General features: G+C 41.1%; 1 long non-coding RNA gene across 2 annotated transcripts in view; it reads left to right on the forward strand.

Moving 5' to 3' along the window:
- LOC132591889 (uncharacterized) overlaps window positions 1-26,551 on the forward strand; it is a 242,124-nt gene that overhangs the window by 193,568 nt on the left and 22,005 nt on the right. For both annotated transcript variants that reach the window (XR_015949303.1, XR_015949304.1), the window contains one exon: window positions 11,939-12,008. This is a non-coding gene — a long non-coding RNA (uncharacterized LOC132591889). The remainder of the gene's footprint in view (window positions 1-11,938; window positions 12,009-26,551) is intronic.

Consider the following 26,551-nt stretch of genomic DNA (forward strand, 5'->3'; position numbering starts at 1 on the left):
CATTCCATGGGCATGTTAGAGGAATAAGGGAGCTCTGGATGTGGTGGATTCAGGCTGCTGCTTGTTTCTACCACTGACAGTGAGATTGCTGGATGCAGAGGGGGAAGGGTGTATCTGCTTTTCATGCAGAAGGTCCCAGGTTCAATCGCTGCCATCTCAAGGGCTGGAAATGTCCTCTTTCTGAAAACCCTGGAGAACCACTGCTAGCCAGAACAGATAATCCTGTGCCAGAAGTACCATTAATCTGACTCAGTATAAGGCCACACCTTCTGATTTATTTCCATGGAGCACACAGAAGGACTCTGGGGGTAGATGTGCTACCCCACCAGAGGAGCTCAGCCGGCCTTTGGCAGAGGTTAAAACTGCTGTGCTAGTCCCTGTCTGATAAGTATTTTGCTCCTCTTGAAATCTTATTGGTCCACCTTCTCCTCATACAAAACTCATACTCATAACGAAACTTATTAGCTGAACTGTTCTGAGTCATTTTCATTCTGAAGGGCTCTCGCATTTATCTGAGTGATTTTTAAAGTCTTTTTTTAAAAAAAAAGAAAGAGAAAAAGTGGGAAAGTTTTCAGAAATACTTTTCTTAATTTCCCCCCTAATCACCTCTAAACTCAGATTTCTTACTTATCAGCATGCCCTCTGTACCATAGAGTATTGCCTTGCAGAACTGCTGACCAGCTGCAGTTTTGGGTGCTTTCATGTTCTCCTCAGAACTTCTGCCTTTTTAATTTTATTTCCCCTCCGTCCCAATGAGAGAGGCACGGCAGCAGCAGAATGCAAATGGGAACTGCCAAGAGAGGAATACACAGTTTGTCATTTGTCACTGCCAAGACTCATCAGTAATACAGTATCACGAGAGAGGAAGAGGGAGGGGAAGAGGTGATTTTACTTCAACATTTAAGCATGATATTGAAGTGAGATTTGGATAAATTCCCCCAAAGAAAACTAATGCTTACTTTGATAGTTGCTGTGAAGCAAAGACATGTAGACAGGGAGGCATCATTCATTTTCTTACTCCAGAGACTCCTTTCAGTAGCTTGCTTGACGTTTTTAAAATTCCGCCTCACTTTGCATACCTGCTCCTAAAGTTCTGTTGAAGACAGCAGATGTGGCATAATTGACCAGGAAGTTCTCCTGCACATGCGGATGCTCTTGCACAACTTCCATTCCTTTCGAGGGGGTTGTGTGTGGAAGAAGTTCCTGTTAAATGGTGCCCAAAGTCAGTAGGAACTCCCAATAAACTATCTGCCCCATTTGTAAAAAAGTTAGATAATCTCATTTCACCTCTAATGTTAATGGGGGTGAACCTATATCCATTCAGCAAGACTATATTCTAAGAAAACAAACAAACCCCTGTGTTGCAAAATGTGACTCAGCAATATCGAAAGCAACACGATGGCCAGAAAACAATTCCACTATAGAAAACTTCATGGAATAATGCAAAACATCAAAACTATCAAATTGAAGTCTCTGAAAGTCCTTGAATAAGTCGCGGTGCCAGACTTTTCCCGGTGGAGATCAAGCTTGTAAAGCTTTGCTCATAAGATTCAACAGTGACTAATCGTATGAGCACTGTTCCAGAGTATTTTTCATTCTCATGTATATTATATCAATTCGAAAAAAGATTGCTTAATGAAGAAATTACACATCTTTCTACTTACGAGTGTTTGTTGAACTAATTGGCTGATGAAGAACTGAACGAAACAGTAGTTGCTATCCGGAAACACTGTTCAGCAGAGTTCAGAGCTGGACATCAGAATGGGATATTTGCCAATTATACAAAGTTTGATAGTTTTGATGTTTTGCATTATTCCATAAACTTTTCTATACTGTAATTGTCTCTGGCCATCGTGTTGCTTTCAATATTGCTGAGTGCTATATTCTTAGAAAGGCAAATAAGAACAAATTAGGTGAAAAAGTAATAAAATAGGCAAAGATTTAATAGATTTGTGGATTATGAAACTAAGTGCTGGCATGCTGCTTCATATACTAGTACCGATTATTAATACTGAGTGTTGCTTTTGGCAACATAACCACAATTTTGTAGCAGGAAGTTAAGAATTGTTTCAAAATGTCTTTTGAGTGATGGCATTCTGTCTGGCTATTTGGTGCCGTGCTTGTTATTTTATAAACATTGTATGTTTTATTAAATTTTAATACCCATTTATATGTGGGTCTTTATTATATTCCGCTCCTGCAGTGCCCAAAGCATTTTTGAATATTATGTTTTGGTTATGTTTATGATCAGCATGTTGCTTAATACAATCTGGATATGGGATCCAACTTTTCTTTAGTTTCTCTTCCTGATTTTCTTCTCTTAGATTTGAAGCATTAGTAGCCGAGGAAAAGAAGCACACTTTCACATAGATAAAACAGGTCCTAAAGCAGTTCTACATAACACTTTTTAGACAGGTTTATGATGTGTATGGAGGTACTAATGTAGCAAATTGGCAGTCTTGTGGCAGATGTTTGAGATTCTGGAGGGTAGGAAAAACCAATCGCATTCAACTGACAGCCAACCTGCCAGTTGTTGATTGCAGCATCTATACATGACAAGGAAATACAATGAATATTTTATATCAGTCCACTGTTGTTTGGAGGACTTCTTTGGAGCCTGCTGCTTTTACATGACTTCAGTGCTGTCCACAATTGCTTGAGAGGTCTTTATGCAGCAACCAAGCATCACTGGGTTCAGCATCATGAAGAAACATACCTTTAAGAGATATGTGTGGTCTAATGTAGAAACATTCCTAGTGGCAATCAGCATTCATGTCCCAAAACTCCTACATTGTTGGATATTCTCACCAAAAGTGGTAGCATGAGCCAAATGTGGAAGTATGCATATATTTGGAGATATTTATTGCCAATGTCCAATGACTGTACAGGCAGCAGATGCCTGGAACACATGGGGGTAGGAACAGACAGGAAGCAGGAAAGGGTAATCAAATGGCTCCCTCAGCATTGAATTGCCAATGTAAAATGGGATAGGGACCAGATGGTATTGTGCTCCAAATCTCATCAGCCGGCATACCCAATGATCAGGGACGATGGGAATTGTAGTTGATCAAAGTAGTTAGGCACAGGTTCCCCATCAAGTTACACAAACAGAGAGACTGCGGCATCTTGGAGTTACAAAGCAGACAATGGGATGGGATTTTCTCTTCTTGATAAGCTGATTACCAGGGCCAGCAGGGCTTGCATTTCCAATGTGACTATCCTAGATTTAACTACCAGCAGTTCTCTCAAGCGGGTGGTTCAAACTAACTATGGCTTTGATTTTCATGACGTGAATATAATGCATTCCCTGGAAAGCTCATACGCCCAGTCCACTTGGTTTCAATGGGGTTTGAATGCAAGTAATTGAATGCAAGCTTGGATATCTAATTCCCCATGCCCTTTTCAAGATCCCATCTTAAATTTAACGGCATTGACAATTGTGGAAAGGCAAATTGGGACTGAAATCATTAGTGTTGGCCAATTTCTACTTTAATAGTAAATAACATCATTATGAAATAGTGGTCTTATTATTTACACTTTTATGGCAGGCTTTAGCCAAGACATAACCCTGCATCTAGACCACTGCTTCAGTAGTTGCCAGGGATAATTCCAGGTACTAGCAGCCATCATTTCTGTTTCCCTGCACATTTAACCAGAAAAGTAGCATAGAATTATGATTCACAGTAGGTTAGTTGTCAAACATTCACAGTCCACGAATGTCTGAATATAATCTGATTTTTTAAAATAAGCCTTCTGGATTCTGTACCCTCACCCCAAACCTTTACAGCTAAATAAACAGAGTTGTGCCTTAGGTGTTCATTTGGTTTCTGTACTGTTCTAAATCTGTCTTTAGCTGGTAAATTGCCTTGAAACACATGTAAAAGGTGTTGTAGTGATACTGACAACTTTCAACCCATCATGAAGGTGCTAGTAAAGCCAGGTGGGGTTTGGGGATGGGAGGGTGCCTGGTTTTCTAAGAGTGTGACCATATAGCTGTCTGACCATAGACACGGGCAGAAAAAGGTCTTCATTAATGAAGTTGCCATTTTTCTAGTGCTGCTTAATGATTTCATTTGGTTCACCTTTCTAAGTGAATTGACATGTGCCACACTTCCAGACAAATTCATGGATCAGAATGCAATTATCGCCTCCCTCTCACACTTTCACACTTCTCTGAATCTTGCCCTACAATTCTTGGTTAAAACAATGAATCGAAATGTGTATAAAAATGTCCATTTAAGGTGTGCAAAAAACCCACATTCTAACGAATGTGAATTTTCATGTAGTTCCCCCCCCCTTTTAATTACAGTTTGATGCAAAAATAGGATAGAACAGATTATGAATGAATACATACAGTACTGACACAGATGAGAAATAAGACTGATCTGGCCATCTCTAAGCTTCCTCCAAATAACTCACCCTTGGCAGTATCTGTATGGATAACACCATAATAAGACTCCCATGGCTGCAAATTGTATCCTTTTCGGAGTGTCCTAGGATTTGAAAAATATTTAAGTAATCACTGTTTCTGACTTATCATCTGATAATGCCTGGGAATTGGTGACCCAAGGGACTAATTCCAAACATTACCAGAAAATGACACTGCTTGTGTCAGTGGAAGTGTATTGGCAAATGTAAACTGTAATACAAGAGCATTTGCTAGCAATCTGGACATCTGCTGCTTCCCACCATTATTACTTAAGGTGCAGAAGGTTGGAAAGCTGCTTTCAAAAGACTTCCATACTGTACTGCCACTTGTCCCATGTCTAGAAAATAGGGATCCAAGAGGATCTTGTTACTGATAGGTTCTTAGGCTTCTGGGCATGTAAACTGAAGGCTAGTTGAGGCTAGGATTGTGCAAAGATGGTATTGCTGGACTATGCCTAGAGGTTAATGGAATATATCTGAAGGCAGCCCTGTTTAGGGAGGTATTTAAGGTTTAATAAATTATTGGATTTTATTTTTCTGTTGGAAGCCGCCCAGAGTAGCTGGGGAAACACAGCCAGATGGGTGGGGTATAAATAATAATAATTTATTATTATTATTATTATTATTATTATTATTATTATTATTATTATTATTTCAGATTCCATTTCCCATCAGGAAATTGTTCTACCTCAGCTAAATCCTGGATTCTAGTTGTGGTGGATTTGGGTGCCATCTGTACAGAAATTTTGTATAAAGATGAACAAAATCAACTATGAATGTCACTGAGTGTTCCATATATTTTAATGGATACTTGTTTACATTTTTATGATGCATAGAGTAGGAAGTAGCAGGGGGATTTGTTACTCATTAAAAACAAGCTTACACCCTGTGCCTAATGAGCCATCGGTGTGTAATTTATTCACAGACAATTTAGGAGAGAAAGGACAGCTGTACTAATATTCCCTATCTTAACTTTTCATCAAATTCTGCATAGCTTATAAATCATTTCAACACACACACACACACACACACACACACACAGAGAGAGAGAGAGAGAGAGAGAGAGAGAGAGAGAGAGAGAGAGAGAGAGAGAGAGAGAGAGAGTCTCACTGCAATGACTACCAGTCTTACAACAGTGCCCTTCAGCTCTCTATATTGGACAAACAGGCCAAACCCTACGCCAAAGGATAAATGGACATAAATCTGACATCAGGAACCAGAAGACAGAAAAACCAGTAGGAGAACACTTCAATCTCCCAGGACATTCTATACAAGATCTCAAAGTAGCTGTCTTACTACAAAAGAATTTCAGAAATAGACTGGAAAGAGAAGTTGCTGAATTGCAACTTATCACCAAGCTCAAAACCATGGAGGGACCTGGTTTGAACAGAGATATCGGGTTCTTATCTCATTATACATGATAAGCGATCTTCAGCCATCTCAACCCTTGCTTTTTCATGCAAAACCATTTGCAGTCGTTTGCGGTCATCAACAGCTATCAGTCAGTCAATCACCCATTTCCACCACCCTTCTGAGTGATCCCCCCTCCCCATCCCCACCCCTCCCCACCCCTTCTCTACATAAGTGCCTGGAAACTTCCATTTCACTGTATCTGAAGAAGTGTGCATGCACACGAAAGCTCATACCAAAATAAAAACTTAGTTGGTCTTTAAGGTGCTACTGAAGGAATTTTTTTATTTTACCAGTCTTACAGTTTAGGTGCTGAAAGGTCAGGCTACCATGCTTCCCAATTGAATCGATTTAAGATGCAATACCTGTTTTCTCCATTTGTATACAGAGATTGCCAATGTGAATTGACTTTGAATTTAATAGCAGGTAAGTACCTGCCAAGTAAACCTATTTTGCAGCCACAACTTTTGTTCTATTTTCTTTTCCATTGTGATCAATGGAAAATAATTAAATATGTCAGGTCTAAGGCTGGCATCGCTTTGGGATCCATTTTATGCTGGGGGAATGATGGAATGAGATCCTTGGAATCCTGTGAATTCCTGGTCACTTTGACATGCCCTGACACTTTGATTTGTCCCTCTACAGCAATACTGAGAGCATCCTGGTGCTTCTCTGTTGGTTGGTGGAGCAGTAATTACGACACATGCAGCAGTCCCTCATCAGGCTTTGGGCTGGTTTAGAGATTACATTGATGGTGATGAACAGAAGCAACATAAAATCTGCAGAGTAACAAAGTATACAACCAGCTAAAACAATATAGTATTTTTTTTATAAAAAATATAAACCTGGACAAATAAAATAAATCTTAAACTGGCACCCAAAAGGGCCCAATGTCACTCTGGAAGAGTATTCTAAAGTCAAGGCACAAAGACTGAAAAGGTTCTCTCCTTTATAGAGGCATAATGCACCTCTTCTACAGGTGAAGAAGGGCCTTATCTGAGTATCTTAAAGAACAAGTTGGTTTTGCGATGTTATGAATCTGGACAGGGTTTGATTTATGTATTTATTTATATATTTAATAAAATGCCTGGATAGTGTATAGCAAATGTAAAACACACACACACTAAAAGCAGTACAGGACAATCGTTAAAATGACTGGTTACTTGCAAAAAACAAACTTCACAGGCCTGTCATTTTTGCCTGTAATGTAGTAGTTTGTTGATGTCAGGGAGCAGAAGTGTAATTCCAAATATTCTGTAGCAAGATACAGAGTTCACGCTGAACCAGCTCTGGCTTGATTCCCAGGATTTCTCTTTCTCAGTCCTTTGCAGCAATACCTTTTAGTGGCATATGGTATACCATAAACATTGGTGTTCAGCTGGTCCAAAGGCGTACAAAATGTACGCAAGATATATACATTAGGGTGAATGTTTGGTTTGGTTTTAGTTTACCTGAGGGAAGCATTATGCCTATATAATAAAAAGTAGACATGTAATGTCAGCTCCGTGTCCTGAGACAATAAAAAGGGCCAGGTCAATAGGAAGAATTATTAGGAAAGGGATTGAAAATAAAAGTCTGTCACACAGTTGATTATATACAATCACATCTTCTTGTACTGCAAATCTGAATAATTGTTCTGCATCACACACATATTACTATCTTCAACTGGTTCAGTTGAGCTTCCAGCCACTGCTTGTGTTGCAGGCTTGAAAGTAATATTCTCAGGCCTGCATGTTTAGCAGCCTATACCTTTTCCAAATAAAAATAGAAATCAATAAAGCAAGCAACCCACTTCAGAGTCCAAAAGTGGTTCAAAGCAAACTGAGCTGCTCTTAATGCTTTGGACTTACTTTGGACATTTGGAGAGATAAACTATTCCTTGAAAGGAAAATGACTGGCGAGAGGGAGGGAAACAGGTCACACAGTTTTGTGACTGACAGCTGTAGCTTCCAACCAGGAAATGGCTTTACCAGGGCTCTTTTGTATTCAACCTCCTGGTGTCCCTAGATGTCTATTCCAATCTATAGCATGCCTTCCCACTCCTTACATAGCAGCCACTAGACTCTTCACAGCATGTCCTCCCTAAAAGAGGGCACATGTTGCGGTGAGACCTGGTAACTGACCTCCTGGTTGTGGGTGGGTTTATTAAATAGCAACAACACCTGATTGGTAGGTCCCTCATTGCTGGGTTTAATCTGGCCAATGGGATGCAGTCTAAATGGATCAAGGGACCTATATATGCACGTGACCCAGAGCTTCCTCTTGTGGCTCGTGCATCAGAACACCCGCCCACCTCTCCCTACTTTTAGGGCATTTTGTTATTGACCTTGCTATGCCATTGTGTGTCATCTGTCATTGGGACAGGGGCACGACAGGAATTTCCCCCACTTGGCTGATTGGCTGTTGCCATTTGGGTTTCACCTGCCGCGTAGCAAATCATCACAACTTGTAAGGTTGTGGATAGGCACTGGTTCAGGTGATAGGGATGGGAGAACGGTCTCGCCATCCCTATGTGAAGGGTATTCCGTTAAAGGAATCCAGGGACTCAACTTGGTTTGAAAGGGGGTTGTGCCCGTGCCTGAGTCCAGGGTAGCATCTGGGGAGTGAGCAGAGTCTGTTCCTGGGCTTTTCAACTACCTCAGACGTTTACCCTTGGCTGACCTATGATAGAGCTCTGGGTTAGCGCTACCTGCAAGACTGCAGGGAGCTAGTCGAACCAGAGCCTATGCCAACCACTCACTTTTCTGTAATCAATAACGTTGTGGCCTAAATTCTGCCAAAACCAAAACTAAAATTTGAGTCAAATGTGTTTTTATTTAGGGGGGAGGTCTCTGGGTCTGAACATGCAACTCCATCTGTTTCTTTCTCTCAAATGGAAACAAGCTAAGTTGGTAACCAGTGTTTTATCTTGATACATAAGTATCATGCCATTCTAAAACATTGTGTTGCAAAGCACACATATAAACAGGACATGGCCGAGTGTTGTAATGGTAGGGTTGCCACATTTCAAAAAGTGAAAGTCCAGATCCAAAGCTTGTTGAGCCTTTTTTTGGGGGGGGGAATTACATAACTCTTAGAAAATTACGTTTATTCAGCTGGGGACAGGAGAATAGTGAGGTGTAGGTCTCTGGACTGAGCTCTTCTCAAGAAACCTCAAGGTTTTGTGTGCAAATTTAGATTGGGCAGCCTCTCCTCCCCCCCAAAAAAAAACCCCACAAAAAAACTTGAGCAACACGCCTGCTGAAAAACTGCTTGTAAAAGTTTCCTCAGTTTCAAACCAGTTTGCCATGTGGTTGGGAAGGTGAAGGTGCTGTTTTGGAACCTGAAACATTTGAAAGCTCCCTTGCGTACACAGAATTACAACTATGGGTCTTGGGCATCCCATTCTCCTGAGCTACCCTTTCCGATCTTGCATGCCAAAATCCTCTTCGGCATTGCTTAGCATGGCAATTGTAAGCATAATGGACACTAGCAAATAATGGACCTTTGAAGCCATCACAGTGTATTATAACAATGAGGCTGCTAAGCAAGCCTACTGCAATATTAAATTTTTGATGAAAATTATTTTTGCACAGCAGGTGCTTTTGTAAATGAAATAACTCAGCTGATTTAATTTTCTCTCCAAACCCCTAAAGGCAGCTGTGCACATTATTGACTAATGACCTGAAACACTTGTTTTTTAAAAGTATTTTTAAGGCTGCATTTTAGGTCACATGATTGATAGGAATACCTGAATTGTTTAGGTTGGGTTTTTTTTTAAAAAATAGTTATTTCAGTTGTGTAATTTATAAATCACCAAAATACTTTTTTTAAAAAAAGGCCTCCAAATGATCACATGCATAATGGTTTTGGTTTGTTTGAGTTTGAAAAACAAAACAAAAACCTCCTTCAATACTAGTCATGAAATGTCAACAGTATAAGTGGTACCTTTATAACTGCGTTAAACTGATCATGCATCTAGGCATAATTTTAATTTAACTCTTAGTCTTAAATGAAAATGATGAAAATAACTACATTCCCTGAACAACTCTGGCTGGCATACAATTTTCACTTTGTGATTTGTACAGGCCTACCTGTACATTTCTACCGTGGAATATTCAAATTAAAATATTTTTCTGTCACTATCTCTATGGTAAGAAGGATTCAAGTACTTTTCCTTGCTTCGTTTTGTCTGATAGATTTGTCAGTATAAGTGGATTACTCCCAAAAGATTCATCATACAAGCAAGGGGGGTGGTGGATCCAAAACTGCAGTGAAAAAATGGAAAGCAATTTTTGCTACCCCTTCCCCATAATGTGTCTTTGTTTCAGGGTGAGCAAAAGACTGCTTTTCAATCAATCTCTGCTCCCAGCATCTTATACTGTGGCAGAAGTTGGCTTCTTAAGCCATTTAAGCTAAATGAAGCACCTTTGCATATATGGGAACCTCTGGAGATCCAGATGTTGTTGGACTCCAACTCCTGTCAGCCCCAACCCACATGGTCAATGGTCAGGAATGACGGGAGTTGTATCTAACAGCATCTGAAAGGCTCTTGGGTTCCCACTCCTGTTTTAAAACCTAGTACCCTGTTAAGCAGTATACCCCTTTGGTACAAGCACATGAGATCTAAAGGTAAGCAGTGCTGGGGTCGATCTAGGATCTTTTCAATATCAGAGGAATCAATGACAAAGACTCATTGGAAACCTCCTGTTTTCATATATTAATGTGAATTATTCTAGATATACAGTACTTGAGAAAATATGGTTTAATTTCAAATCTAACCTCCCCACCAGAAATTAGAACCTATATCAATTGCATATTCCATTCTTGTGATATACTGTTGTTCTGCACCATCCCCAAATCTCCATAGCAGTGTGAGATTCCAGGAGCTCTGGGCACACTTTATGCTCCGGTTTCTGAGTTTCCTTGGGAAACACAGCGGAGACTGTGGTGTCTTTATGATATATGGTTTATGTACACATATATACAACCTGAACCTATGTCAGAGGGGCCCACAACATTCATATCTCAAGAAGTTCTGGGTTCTTCCATAGCCACAGCAGACTTAGATTTAAGCAGACCCCAACTATCGTTCTCAAACATTGCTCTTTGCCTCTGTTTCTCAAGTCCACTGCTTCCTACTCCTAACACTCTGCACTAAACTTCTGCCCACATTGCTTCCCCTTCCCTTCTATAAGCTCTTGACTTTTATCTCTGAGTCAAAAGAGGCCCTACCTCTTTGTTTTCTATGGTGAGTATCTTTGATCCCTGTAGTGCTAATGACCCATTATCCAAGACTAACACCTCACACAGGAGGTCAGTCCTGGCTTAATTAGCTCTTTTGGGGGTGCACCTCCAGGGGTGAAGTCAAACTGAAGTGACTTTTCCAGGGCACAAGCCTAGGCAAGTATGTATGGAGGTCCTTGGCTGCCCAGATGACAGTGTGCCCCTGTTGGCCTTGCTGATGTGGTCCAAAGGAAAGCAGCACAATATATTTAGCCCCAGCTTGGGTGCACAAGTTGCTGGAAAGAGGCATACAATACACCATCCAACTGTCTTAGGGACTCCACTCCAGATTTGTATAGGGTTTACCCCTTAGCCATTTCTTCTCCTGATGATGTCCTGCAAGGGAGCGGGTATGAATTTTTCTTTAGGGTTTACTCCTGAATCCTCTTTCCATGAATGAGTATAGCCACAAAGCAGCAAAGACTTGGGATCAGTTTTCCTTCTCCTACATGGTCCGTCTTCTCAGGTTGACAAGCCCCATCTGCCTCTAATGCTTAATTAAAATATTAGCAAGGTCTAAAAAGGTTCAGCCACCTCTTGGTCTATCCCAGGCATAGGCAAACTCGGCCCTCCAAATGTTTTGGGACTACAATTCCCATCATCCCTGACCACTGATCCTGTTAGCTAGGGATGATGGGAGTTGTAGTCCCAAAACATCTGGAGGGCCAAGTTTGTGTATGCCTAGTCTATCCTAAATACACATGTCTGGCTATTTCCTAGCTTTAATATTACGTAATGCAGAATTTAGGGTGTCTTGCACCCTCAGATTCATAACACTTTTATGACTTTGGTTAAGAAAACAAGCCTTCTTTCACTCTTTCAATGTCTGACACAGGTGTCCTCAAGCGGGTTACTCCTTGGTTGAAAATGTTGCTACCAGCATTTAAGTTACTTAGCAGAAACTGGTAAGTGTATTTAATTTCACATTTGGAAGAAAGGGGGTGGCTCGAGTTTTGAGGAATGAATCAGGGAAGGAGCAAGCAGTGAGAAAATGATGTGTTGCTCGAGGCAGTATTTGCTGTGTGTTTGTGTATACATCTAACTGGGGATCTGATCAAGACAATACTTTGCTGAACATGAACAAGTTCGGACTTTGTGGCGGAGTGAAGAGGAAATGAGGATTATCACACACAGTGTCTTCCTCTTGCCTTAGGCTGTTTGATTCATGTTTATCAAGGGCAAAGAAGCTAGCAAAAGTGAACAACTGCAGTACCCCTGCCACCACCTAGTTCACAACAGCATATATTCATGTGTTCAGCTTTTTTGCCTTTTATTTGACAAAGAAGTCTTAGGAAAGGATTTGTCAGATGCCTATCTTTTAAATATGTGGCACTCTTATACCCTGGGGTGCTTTGTTTGTATTTTCCCTGCATGCCTCTGGTTTATGACAAATCAGAGTCCTCATAGTTAGGACTGGAGGACAAGTCCATTTTAAATGTCCACTTATATCTGTTTTTTTAACCCTATTAATTAAACACAAATTATACACAAAATTATATGCAGACCTCCGCCTCCTGTATATTTTTACATTTAACTGAGTCAAGGCCCCTGTGGTATTATATTTCTGCAGCATAATTTTACAAGTTGTAAAACATAAATATTATTATATACTTATATGCTTTGTTGTGTAGGTATCTAGTTACTTTAGGAAATCTCTAGTGTATACTAGGCATTCATTACATATATGTATATCATAAAACATACAATACAGGCAGTTTATGTGCGTTCAATCTGTGTGCGACTGTGTGTATGCGCATCACGTTGAACCCAGAAATGAGCCAGAAAGATCATAAAGATGTCACTGAAATGTCACTTAAATGGCAGAATTTCTAGGGGGTGGGGTGGGGGCAGAATGGGGTGTTCGCAGGCTTTTTCAATGGGTTTCAATTATATGTGATTTCATGGAAGTGTGCAGTGCCCTGGAACATAACCCCCTTGTAAACAGAGAGCTGCCTGTACACACACACAGTGGGAGCCTTGTGGTATGTTCCATACTGCCAGCACTTCCTGAAGTGGCAATGTGACATTCCGTCAGGCTGGAATCTCTTTCCGTCAGGCTGGAATCTTGTCAGTAAAGAGCCCCACCGAAAGTGAGCATGGGAACCTTTCTTACTGTTTGTGGAGCAAAAAGGAAAAACCTGATTCCATCTTCAGAGAAACCCCACGTTTGCTAGCTCTTAGCACACGCTCCATCTTGGCATGGCTTCCTTGAATGGTCATGTGTCCACACAGTATTGTTTTAAGAGTGAATCAGTAAGGCATTGGGTAGATTAACTGCATTCAGCATGTTCATAACTTAGGTATTTAACATAACCTGTGCTTGCTGAGTGTGTTAGTCACAATGATGTGAAGTACCTGAAACGTCATTAAGAGGTTCCTTAAACTGCAATGCTAAGGTCACCTAAGGACTATCAATGTTTCATTAATGTTTCATTAAACAATGCTGGGCACGAACCTAGTGAAGAGTTCTTATGTCTCCACTAATAATCTACGGGCATTTAAAGACAGAATCTAGGTCAGAGGTGATTTATTTCCTTTTATAATTCAAACAGACCTCTAGGTGTTGCTGTACTTTCAGATTTTTATGAAATAATTTGGGTTCTTATGTCCTAATGTGTAGCAATTTAATAGCTGCAGTGATCTGAAGGATGATGGTGGCTTCACTGAGAATAATGATAAATGTATTGAGGAGTGATGGATGCACTTAAGCAGGAGGAGGTTAATGATTGGTGCTCCTAACAGATTTGATGTGGGAGTGATAAATTAAAGGTGACTTGCAAAGGTAAAGCACTAAATTCCATTAACTTTACCAATATGTGCTTGAATACCCCTTGCCCCAGTACCATGGCTCAGCTAGGAGGTGAATTTTGCAAATTGTTACTTGAAAGGTAACTTTATTATTCTTCAGTCTAGTCATAGCCACATTCCATCGAATGTTTTCCACTTTTGTTGTCCAGATCCTGTTCAAATCTTATTTCAAATGAGAAATTGTGTCTCAGATACCGTAGTGATGTTGACAATTGCATTTTCAGGGTTCACAACTGAATAGCAGCCATGTTTTCAACAGAAGTGCTAATAGCCCAATGTTTGGCTTTCAGTCAGGTGGCAGACTCCATCCACCATCCTCAGTGTTTGCAACAGCTCATTGTTATAAAATCTCAGGCTTTCCGGACCTCAAATTTTAGAAAAATACACCTTTGCAAAGCAAGTTCTTTTGGCCTGCATTCTGATTGCATGTTGACGTGGTGGTATGTCCCATTCAGCTCTGGTCTTTCTAGTTATGCCATTGCTGAGCAAAGCCCAGGCTACCAGGACTCTGTCTGGTAATCTGGGTCACCTGGTGAGTCTGGAATGTTATAATACGGCTGAAAGAGCTATGCGTAGGGAAGAGACAGAACAACAGCTATTCTAACTTTTATTTTAAAACTTTGGCATAAAAGTTCCTAAAAGATAAATGCGGCTGTCACAACACTTGAAAATGTGATTTCCTTGGTCTCTAGTCTTGAAGCAGCTTGGCTACCTTGCGATTCCACCTGGCCCATTAGGTGTCAGATGGGGCATAGAACTGTCAATATTACAATACTGTAGAGTAACGGGACTGAGAAGCAATATTGCAGCATGCAACAAGGGACCAACAAATGCATGCTTTGCTCTTGGTTTTAAAAGACTTGCATGGTGATCCGGTGACTGAAGAAGATTCAGTTTGTTTGCTGTTAATTCAACTAGGGGAACGAACTTCTCTACGCTGAGTGGTGCAAACAGTTCACAGAAATTAAGCATCAAATATGAGGCATGCACATCTGCTTAGTGTGTCCTCTCCACCTTTCAGAGCCCCTGGCACAATGTTTCCCAAGGGTGCAACAGCAAGTTTCAAGTTGGCTGCTTGGGAATGCCATTATGCTATATGTCTTTTTGTGACATTGGTGCAAAGTCATCATGCCATTATTCCAGTGCAGTGGACACCCAGTTTAAATACTCATTTCCTGCTGTGCCAGCTCATGGAATCAGGCCTTAAATCGCTTTAAAACTATCTGTTTCCACTAGTTGTGGTTCATCAAAATGTATCAGGAAGACTGATTGAAGGATTTATAACCTGCAACGTAATTAACAAAGGCAACTTACTGTACTCTGGGCTGTTTAAGCAAGTAGCTAGTGGCAATCCTAAATAGATTTAACTTGGAAATAAACTAAAGTCCTTTGAAATGAATAGGACTTACTTTCAATTAAATTAATTTAACTGATGTTTGCAAAAGGTGATTGACAATTGAATTAGCTTACCTCATTTGTATAAGCTCCTTAGTACACAAGATTAACATAGGCTGCAGTATGTTTATTTATGTATGCATTTCTCTTTATATATTTAACCTGCCTTTAAGCCCCCAAACAGTTTAAAATACCAAAACTCCAAAGCCCCAGTTAGAGCAGCAGCAGCAGCAGCAGCACATTGGAATAATCACATTTAGCCAAGCCCCCCCCCCCATGAGTCTGTTGAAAGTTCTGCTAAAACTTATTCCAGAATGGGGAAGGTCTTTAAAAATTTAATAGAACAATGCAGTGCAAGTTTATTCAGAAGCCTCAACATACAGTAGTTGCAGTTTATCACTGCAACATCACTGGTTAGTACCTCTCTTCAGTTTTTGACTTCCTCAGGGACCTTAAAGAAACAAAGGGTTGGAGCCAACATTAGTCATGCTCTGAGTAGACCCATTGAAAATAATGGCCATGGAATCTACTCTGAGTACAACATAGTTGGCTACAATCCTCATATGGTCACTATAAGAGTTGTGTGAAAAAAGAGTGCATGTTTTTTCATGGGAAAGAATTGTTTAACCCTTGCCTTTCTGTCTCATTACATAAAAGGAAGTGTATATGTACACACACCAGCCATATATTATCAGTGCTTCCCCAGTCCCAAATATCGGTGCTGCTATGTCAGCTTCCCATGGAAAAATAATATTCTTGCAAAAATGCCAACCAACATCCTGGTTTTTATCGCCGTGCTGGCATAGCACGACAGTCTAAGCACTTGTTTATTGGAGCAGCAAATCTTAAGATTGGAGAGTAAATGTTACACACAAAAATATCATGCACCGGAAATCATATTCTGTTGTCTTCAGTATGTAATTACACTGAACAAAAAGGGATTTCCGAAGTGATCGTGGTGCCTCCCTGCCGTCAGCACTGACAGTTCAAATATTTTCTCTCCAGCAAATTAGTGAAATCATAATAACTGAAACTTCTCTACTTAACCATTTCTCTTTCTTCACCTCATTTTCTATTTTCCCTCCGCTATTCAGTATTAACCTTAACCCCATCTTTCAACAAGTTATCATTAGTCTAAAGAATGAGTTCCACATTCCAGTTTCCTTAGCGCTAGCACCACTAGGTTTCCTTAAGTCAGGTTTCCTTAAGTTGACCTCACCATGTACTCCACTTGTTGGCTTTCTCTGTATACTGAAGACACAATTCTACTCACAACATCATTGTGATTTCTCTGCACTTTTCTTTGGAAATGTATGCAGCCAGAGGTCAAGTTTGGATGGTTTTAGAAGAGTTTGGATGGTTTCAAATTCATGAAAAATATGTTTATCAGTGGCTACTAGCCACAGTGGTTAAGTCCTACATAGGGAGAAATTGAAGTAAGTTTGCATTTAAAGATGAACCTCCTAATTCACTCTGTCTGAAACAATACGCACACTGAATCAGCCATCCTTCAAAATTTGCCCTTCTCTGAATTTTGCAACAGCCACATAATGTGTGTGGGGAGAAAGCATATATTTGTGAAAATAACACACAAGGATGCATTATATTAGGGTAATTTGTTTTGCAAAAATGTATACAGTAAGCCCTCAATTTATGCAGGGATCATGCCTAAAGGCAAAATTGTGTACAGTGGTACCTCAGGTTACAGATGCTTCAGGTTACAGACTCCGCTAACCCAGAAATAGCAGCTTGGGTTAAGAACTTTGCTTCAGGATGAGAACAGAAATCGCGCCGCAGCAGCGCGAGACCCCATTAGCTAAAGTGGTACTTCAGATTAAGAACACTTTCAGGTTAAGAACAGACCTCCGATACGAATTAAGTTCTTAACCAGAGGTACCATTGTATAATCAAAACACAAGCCAGTGCTTTTGCATCAACTTTCCTCCCCTATGAATTCAGGGGACTGGTTTATTCTAACTCAAGTGAGTTAACAAACCAGCATACCAAGCAAATGACCTAGTATAGCTTTGGCCATACTGCTATGCAGAACTAAAGTGTATTCAGAGGTTAATTCAGCAGAACAAGGTGCAGATAGAAGGTACTTTAGAATATTGCATGTAACTTAATTTAACCCACCTAACTGTTTTATGTGAACCATTATGGCTCATTCAAAGTCTCTATCTTTGAAAGTGACATGAATATTTCACAGGGAGTCATGCTCCAATCTAAACACCATGTTTGTTGCTTTAGATGTTCCTCAAAACCAATAAAGAGTGAGTTAGACATTGAATGTATTAAGCTGTGAGCTTCTTAAAGGAAATGCAAATCAACACTACTAATCCCATGATTTTCATATGCACACACTTTTAAACTGTCTGATCTTGAAAAGAGTTTACACAGCAAGTAGCATTACAATTTCTGAAAGACCATTTCATTTGTAAGGATAAGGATTGCAGTGTTGTAATGCACAAGCTATGCAGTTCTGGTGATTATCCGTAACCTATCTGTTTGATATGCTGGCAAATCGTCTTTGTGTAATCAAGACGTGCAGTCACACCATATATTTGTGTGCCTGGGCAAATCATGGACAGAACTAGACAAATATTTAAAAAATCTTGCTTGCAAATGTAGCCTGTTATTAGAAACAGGATTCAATTTCTGATGCTAGGTATCTCAGCTGACATTTTTATTTTGTATCTCACCTGCCCTATCCCTGAAGTCCCTTGCATACCCCCCCAAATCTGTTCAGGAAGGTTTGGGGACCACCTGAAACAGATTTGGAGAGATGCAGGTTCTGGGGGGGAGGAGAGGAAGGAATGAAATCTTGTGAGCAGGCATCTGCTTGTGTGATGCTGGATGTCTACCCAAGTAGACTCCTATCTAGGTACTAACTAAGCCCAGTCCTACTTAGCTTCAGTATACATCATCTGCTTTCTGACCACACCCTGGAACCTTTTTGCAAAAGGAAAAATGTGTGTGAAGTGTGTATGAGAGGGGGAAAAACCCTTGGCTATATAAAGCAGGTGTTCTCCAATCAGAATACCAAAACATCAAGTTAGGAATATTTTATATGTCAACAACATTTCATTTCAAGGAATTAATCAAGCTGACTGTTCAAAGAGAGGTTTTTTGGGGAGAATGTTCATTATTTCAGCAATTAATTTTTAAAACTGGAAATGTTGCAAGTCATTGGCATCCATAAAAATTGATTTATTGTGCAATTTATTTCATGCTACTGGAAACAGACTGCAGATTTTATACATCCTTCTTGACACCCACTGCATGCCAATTATCTTATTTCAGTTTTAGCTGAGAGATCCTATAATACTTTTTGAATTTGTGTCATTCACATTTGAGTGGATGCAACTGACCACTTCAAAGAAATATTAAGAAGAAAACTTGAAAAGAACCTGCATGCTGAGGCAATTATGCTACCCTTTATCCTTGGCAGAATGGTGCTATAAAATGATATATGATTTTCAGGAGGAGGATTTTTTGGAGCCCAACATTATCCATGTTTATTTAGAAGTCCAGTTGTGTTTGATGGAGTTTACTGCTAGTAAGTGCACTTTGAATTGCAACTTCAGTGTAGTAATTAGCCTCATTCTGGGCACATTCCATGCAAAGAGACTTTGCTCAGCAGCACATAACCCGGTGCACAATGAGGGCAACAGAATTCCACCTCTACATCAGGGCTCTCGTGGGATCCTGTGGGAGGGAACCATTCCATGAGGTCTTGCAAGGGGAGGGGGCAAAGCCCTTTAAAAGGCCTCACCCCAGAGAATTCAGGGCTATATTGTCCCACAAGCTTCGACCTTCAATGCCTTAAGCTCAAGTGGGGGTCACAAATTTTGCAACACTGGAAATTGTAGGAAAGGGAAGAGGCAGAAATGAAGCAACCACACATCTTCTGCAGAGCATGTATAAAATTAAATTTCTCTGCCTTAATTTGATCTTTCGCCCAAAGACCACAGGGCTGAGGCCTAGGAATTTGGTGTGTGCCAGTCCAACTGAAAACATCACCAGTGAAGGGAGAAGAATGATAGAAGCAACCTTTGATTTGTTAAAAGTCATTTGCATGCCATCCCCAATTAAAGCAATTCTAACCCTCATAGCCACCTTTGAATAGTGTTTATGAGTTTTGGCCGTTGAAGAAGATTGTGGTTCTCCTTCTAACAAATTATATCAGTGATAGCTATAGAAATGGCAAGAAATATCCGAGCATGCAAAAGGTGTGTGTTATCTTCATGATATACAAGGAGTATTTGCACTTTCTCCTACATTAATAACATAAAGCTTCTCAAAACCAAACAGCTTGTGGCATGAGACCTTTCTAAGACTATTATGTATGTTCATTTCAGAGCTTTTATATCATCTGTGATTGGCCATTCAAAGATACCAGAAAGGGACACCTGTAGGGGGCTTGAGGATTAAATAATAAGTGTCAAGTCCCCTATTGGGACATTGCCCTTATCATTATCATCTTGGTAGCAAAAATATTCATACTGGTAATGATTTTATGGTACCTGCTGTGTGAGATTTCAGCTTCAATGTAACATTTAATAAGCATTATCAGTACTGTTCAACAGACCTGTATTGATAAGAGCTGTCCTTAGAAGACATTGGAAAGCTTAGCTGTGGCGTCAAGGGAACACAAACACTGGAAATAATGCAATTAAAAGAAAGCGACCAGCAAGATACTGTACATGATACACAGAGACAAAATTTCTACTGAAACTAATGAAGAAGAATAAACAGCACTATATCAGCTGCGGCGGAATGTGTAAACAAATAACTGAATTGCAAAGAAGTGAGGCAAATATTGTGAGCAAACAAAGCAATGACTAGCAAATAATAAAAGTAATACATTATGGAAAATATCAAAATGTAATTCAACAATAATCAGTGTGAAAAATGGGGAAGGCTGGAGGGCCTTTTTGGCCTAGCTGAATATTGGTGCATGTCCCCACTGAGACTTGAACTGAGCCACATTCGTAAGTAAAATAGGGTTGCCGTATTTCAAAAAGTGAAAATCCGGACACAAAAAGTTGTTAAGCTGGAGTTTTTTACATTCATCAAAATCTACACTACTGACATGGGCTGCCATACAGCCAGATTTTCCCAGATATTCCAGAGATTTCCACCTGGACGCTGTTTACGACGGCTGAATACTGGCTATTTCTGGGAGATTCTAGATATGTGGCAACCCTAAGTAAAACAGTGTTCAGAATGGTTTTACTTGCAAGCATGGCACTATAGCACATGCAATAGTATTTGCACAAGAACTTCCTTGTGGTTTGTCAGCTTTAACATGGTAGTTAGGGCTGAGTGGAATTTAGATGGATTTTTACTTATATTATTTGTGTCCTGTGTTTCATTTGTGCTCTTTGGGGATAGCCCAAGGACCATAAAACTTCCTGACACCTTTTTTAAAACAACAACACCCACACATTTGCAGATTTTAAAGAGTTCCATCAGAGAAGGGTTTGATAGCGGGGATCTGCATGAAAAACAACAAATATTTTGAGTAAATATATATAAAAATGCATTCGATGGTTCGATAACTGAAAATGCAGGAAGATGGGTTCAGCTCGTGTCTAAATAAGGTCTTAAAGAGAATGTATATGGTTGTTCTGAATAGTATTTGCACTTGCCTTGAATCAGGGTAGAGGCATTGCTTTTGTTTGTTTCACTTGGAGCAGGAATTTGGATGGGAAGAAGGTGTACATATTTCAGCTGTTGCTTGTGCTGGTTCAGGAATAAGACACTTAACTTTTCTGGGTACGTGTGGCAGACAGCCCTCACCTTGTAGGCATAAAGCATTCTTGGTCCACAGCAGAAATTACTAGTTATACCACAGCCGCTACACTGACATATTTAAGGTTGCAAATCAACCACTGCACTTGCAGTTTCAATGTTATTTCTTTCTATGTTTTTGCAAAAGAATACCAACACCAACACTCAGAATTATGTGGTTTTCTTTTTACAGGAGCTGCCACCAGGAATGAGAAATTTCCTCATATTCTGCTGAGTAGTTCCCAGATCCTAGTAATTATAGGAATCTGTGGGACTCCTAGGGATATTTGAAGGAATCTAGCCAGGATCTAAAAAAATAGACACATTCTTCTAAGCTTGATTTGCAGAGCTGGAAGTTAGGCCTTAGTCACCATTCTCAGCTAATTTTTTAATTAACCATGCCAGGTCTGGCTCCATATATAGGAAGACTGGCACTCTACATCTCCTGTCTTCTCTGCTTTGCTCTTTCTTCGCTCTCCTTGACAGTAGTGGCAATGACAATACTATCATCACTCATCACTATGTTAGGCGTAGTGATAGCAACATGGGTCAAAGAAATCATAGATCTCTGTCAGCGGTCCAATGCTTGACCCTGCTCACTGAGAACCTTCAGGCAAAAAGGGAATTCTAGCACTTTTCTGAGAAAGTTCAGTCTTCAAAATAAGAAACCAGGTGGCCTGGTTTGAAAGGAAAGGAGACTGGAAAGTGGCATCAGGGCCACTGGTCGTTGGTAGACATCCTTTTCAAAAGAAGTGTTGGTCATATATCTGACATGGGACCTCCGTGACTGGAATGTGTTTGTGTGTATCTGATGTGCTTTATACAGATGTAGCTTCATTTAGGTAAATAGATTTAGGTAGTGAAAGCAGCTAAACAGCACAGTACAGTGGAACCTCGGTTTATGAACACCTCGGTTTATGAATTTTCGGTTTATGAACACCGTGGAACCATCTGGAACGGATTAATTCATTTTCCATCACTTTCAATGGGAAAGTTCTCTTCAGTTTATGAACGCTTCAGTTTATGAACAGACTTCCGGAACCAATTACACCCATGCTTCAGTTTATGAACGCTTCAGTTTAAGTACTCCGCGGACCCGTCTGGAACGGATTAATCCACTTTCCATTACTTCCAATGGGAATGTTCGCTTCAGTTTATGAACGCTTCAGTTTAAGTACTCTGCGGACCGTCTGGAACGGATTAATCCACTTTCCATTACTTTCAATGGAAAAGTTCACTTCAGTTTATGAACGCTTCAGTTTATGAACAGACTTCCGGAACCAATTGTGTTCATAAACCGAGGTACCACTGTAAACACATCGGTACTGGATACTAGAAGGATACTGAGAATTGCTCATTTGTAATGTATGTAAATAAGTGAATGACCAAAAGATATAGGTTTAAGGTGGTTTTACTTAAACATTTCAGCTTCAAATTATCTTCAAATTCCAACTGTTTTACAATGTTTTGAAGCCAAAACATTGATCTAAAAAGCATCAAACCTATCTCTGTTCTGTCATTCCCTTATTTACATTTATAACATAAGAAGTGTGGTGTGAGTGGGTTTTTTTTAATAAAAAAAACAGTTTTGGACACCCTATGCCTTTCTTGATTAAGGTAATCATTGCAAGCCTTAGAAAAAAGTTAAAGCGTCATTGAGGAACAGGAATGGTAATGTGGCCTGAGTGATATTCATATGGCCTCAGCTGCCCATTTTATTCTAAAAGCTAAATGGTTTTAATATACATGGGCTATCATTTACATAGCAAGTGTCTATGTGAAATGAATAATTTATTTCATGACAAGTGCCTGATACCTGATGCACTGTACCAACTGATACCTAAGAAGCACCTTATTTGACTCCCGGTGTGTAAATTAGCATTAGAGAATTCATGATCTTTGGCTATGTCACACTGAAGTTCCACAGAGATAACTGTCAATAGAGAGCCCTAGGGTTACTGCAGCTTTTATTTAATTGGGTCATTTGCAAAATTGTCTTGCCAGAATAAGTGAAAAGATGGCTTAGCCCCACCCCGCCGTCCTCCACCAGTGGAAAGTGTAAAATCTGATTTTGTACATAGGGACTGTGTATAGGTAAGACAGTAAGGCAAGTCAATGCTTTCATCAAGATGCTATGCATTAAAAAATAATAATAATGAGAGCAGGATATTCTGTCTCTTGAAGATCAGAGATCAGGATATATAGCACCCGAGATCAACAATAAAATTCAGTAATAAAATTCAGGCTGCTTTTCCCAGGCAGTAGGCGTTCCTGATCTTGTAGAGGCAGATACATGTTTACCTACTAAAAAGGCAACGGAAGTCTGCTTGAATAAGAAATGGTATCATTTCAGCTTTTTGCTGTGTGCTATTTTATTCATCCCCACAGAGTTCGCATTAATCTTTGATGCTATCTCGCTCTCTGTGAAATCTTGATATCATATTATCAATTTTCTTCATTCAGAATGTCTTCCTAGACTTGAGATTCCAGGGAGCAACTGAATACTAAAAATTCTAAAGTTTGGGGGAAGGGGAGCTATTTCCTTTTTCATTACGACTAAAGTGTATCTGGTTTGAGCGCTTAGCTAAATGCTTTAAGATTCTAAAGCCAGCATTGACTCATACATGAGTCACCAATTTCCCTTGGTTTTTTTCCCCATCTTTGACTGGAACATGCATGTAGGCATGGGCCAAAAAATGTTAAAGAGGGGAAAGAAGCCCTTTTTTAAGATGCTGTGGTCTCTGCTTGGACAAAGGAGATGACCTAGGCCAGGAACATGATCATTCCTGAATGTCCTCAATCTGAGCTTCTTCTTTTTTACCTATTGAGACAACTGAATTAGCGCTGACCATCTAATCCTATACAATAATGTCCATGTTGTCCCTGCGTCCAGATGTCCCGTGTGTCCCTGGGGTACTGCGCATGTCCCCCAGAGACACAGGGATTGGACGGAGGGACAACCAGGGACACAGGGATTGGACCCGTGCTCTCGGGACACAGGGAACAGCCAACTGCCGCTCCGCCAACCGCCGCTCCGAAGCCCAGTCTCATGCTGGAGGTGCGCGGTGAGGCGGCGGGGGAGAGAAGCGCTCCCCCCCCCCGGCAGCCTTGCCGCACACCTCCGGCATGGGACGGCGCTTCCTCGGGGAACCCGAGGAAGCCGAAGCGGCAGCGGGCGCGGAGGGAGGCCCGCTTTGGCTTGGCAGCGGCGGGAAGAAGGGGAGGAATTCCTCCCCTTTTTCCCGCCGCCGCCAAGCCAGTCCCGGAGCCGAATTGCGGCGCGGCGGGGTTTTTCGCCGTTTGCCTCCCCCTCGAGGGAAGGCAAACGGCGAAAAGCCCCCGCTGCGGACTGGCTTGGCGGTGGCGGGAAGACCCGCCACCGCCAAGCCAGTCCCGGAGCCGAATTGCGGCGCAGCGGGGTTTTTCGCCGTTTGCCTCCCCCAGGGGAAGGCAAACGGCGAAAAGCCCCCGCTGCGGACTGGCTTGGCGGTGGCGGAAACATCCCGCCACCGCCAAGCCAGTCCCGGAGCCGAATTGCGGCGCGGCGGGGGTTTTCGCTGTTTGCCTCCCCCAGGGGAAGGCAAACGGCGAAAACCCCCCGCTGCGGACTGGCTTGGCGGTGGCGGGAAGACCCGCCACCGCCAAGCCAGTCCCGGAGCCGATTTGCGGCGCGGCGGGGTTTTTCGCCGTTTGCCTCCCCCAGGGGAAGGCAAACGGCGAAAAAACCCCACTGCGGACTGGCTTGGCGGTGGCGGGAAGACCCGCCACCGCCAAGCCAGTCCCGGAGCCGAATTGCGGCGCGGCGAGGTTTTTCGCCGTTTGCCTCCCCCAGGGGAAGGCAAACGGCGAAAAGCCCCCGCTGCGGACTGGCTTGGCGGTGGCGGGTCTTCCCGCCACCGCCAAGCCAGTCCCGGAGCCGAATTGCGGCGCGGCGGGGTTTTTCGCCGTTTGCCTCCCCCTCAGGGGAAGGCAAACGGCGAAAAGCCCCCGCTGCGAACTGGCTTGGTGGTGGCGGGAAGACCCGCCACCGCCAAGCCAGTCCCGGCAGGCCGCTTCCTCTAGCGCCCGTTTTTAAACGGGCTAAAATCCACTAGTTACATATGTTATGGGCAATGAAGGAATGTTATGTATTTATTTTAAGCATTTTTTTGCCTTGCTTTTCAGCCAAAAACGCTCTCAGGGTGGCTTACAAATCAATACAAAACAAGACAGTCCCTGCCTCCAAATTTACAATCTAAAAGACATGACCAGAGAAAGATAGGATGACAAAAATCAAATTCAGCAGCACTAGTTCTTAGTGACATATTTGTTTGACTCCCAACATTCATTAACAGTTATCAGAGGTGGCTGAAATACAGTCAGGCTCATGCTTTGTCCCTCCCTCCACACAAGTAGGGTTAGAAGATGGAGGAGGGAACCACTTTTAGACCACTGTCACTTAGTGGTATGTGAAGAAGGCCCATGCATTAACAGAGTCACTACTACTACAGTGTGGGGGAAACCAGGCAAAGGGTGGCAATGTCTTGTAAAATGAACATATTTCTATTCATTTGCCAGCTTCACTGCAAGGCATCAAAGATGCAATCCCATGCCCACTCACTTTCAATAGGAAGACCTATTGAACTGAAGTAAGCTAGGGCAGGGTAGGGGTTGCAAGAGATTCAGTAAGCGGTACCCATGCATTTTACTCCATATGCCACCATGGCAGCCTGTCAGAGAAGGGAGCTCCTGAACTTCACTCTGCCATGCTTCAAGGTCACGCCTCCACTGCAGATGGCCAGAGAGTGGTATGACATTTCCTGTATACATGGAGCAATGATGAATAAATTGCTAATAACAAAATATAAATGGCTGCATTATGTATTGCAGTGGCAGCTTAGGCAGATAAGTTGGCATATAATATCCAGTTTCTGGAATGAATTAAAAAGTTGAAGCATATTACAAAGCCAGCTGTATTTTTTTTAATAACTTCATTTTTATGAATAAATGTATTTAAGTGCCAATGAATTCAATACTTGAACTTTCAAGCATTTAAAGGAATCGTTGTTATAACAGTCTCATGAATTGAAATATTTCATTTGATGTCAATAAATACTTCAGGATATATTCACTCTAGCATTTAATCTAGCATATAATCAAGGATTGAAACATGATAATTAAAATAAATTTGAACAGATGATATAATAGACTAGAGACACGAGAAGTCAGATTTTTTTTAAAAAAAATAGAGGCTGGAGAAGAAATGATCACCTACTGCGTGAACCACCTATTTGGTTTAATTTATGGCCCCTCCAAGGACCCATTAGCCTTATGAAGGCTTCCTTAGGAACACTGCATAAATGTGCCAGCTGTAAATTTCAAGAAATCATAACAAAATTCTGTGAGCTTTTCATTTGCATGAAGATATATTATTTCTGTACTAGCAAACAGACTAGTGTTAATATATAAT

This window comes from Zootoca vivipara, chromosome 3 (assembly GCF_965207765.1).
Source record: "Zootoca vivipara chromosome 3, rZooViv2.hap1.1, whole genome shotgun sequence".
In the NCBI taxonomy this organism is placed as follows: domain Eukaryota; kingdom Metazoa; phylum Chordata; class Lepidosauria; order Squamata; family Lacertidae; genus Zootoca; species Zootoca vivipara.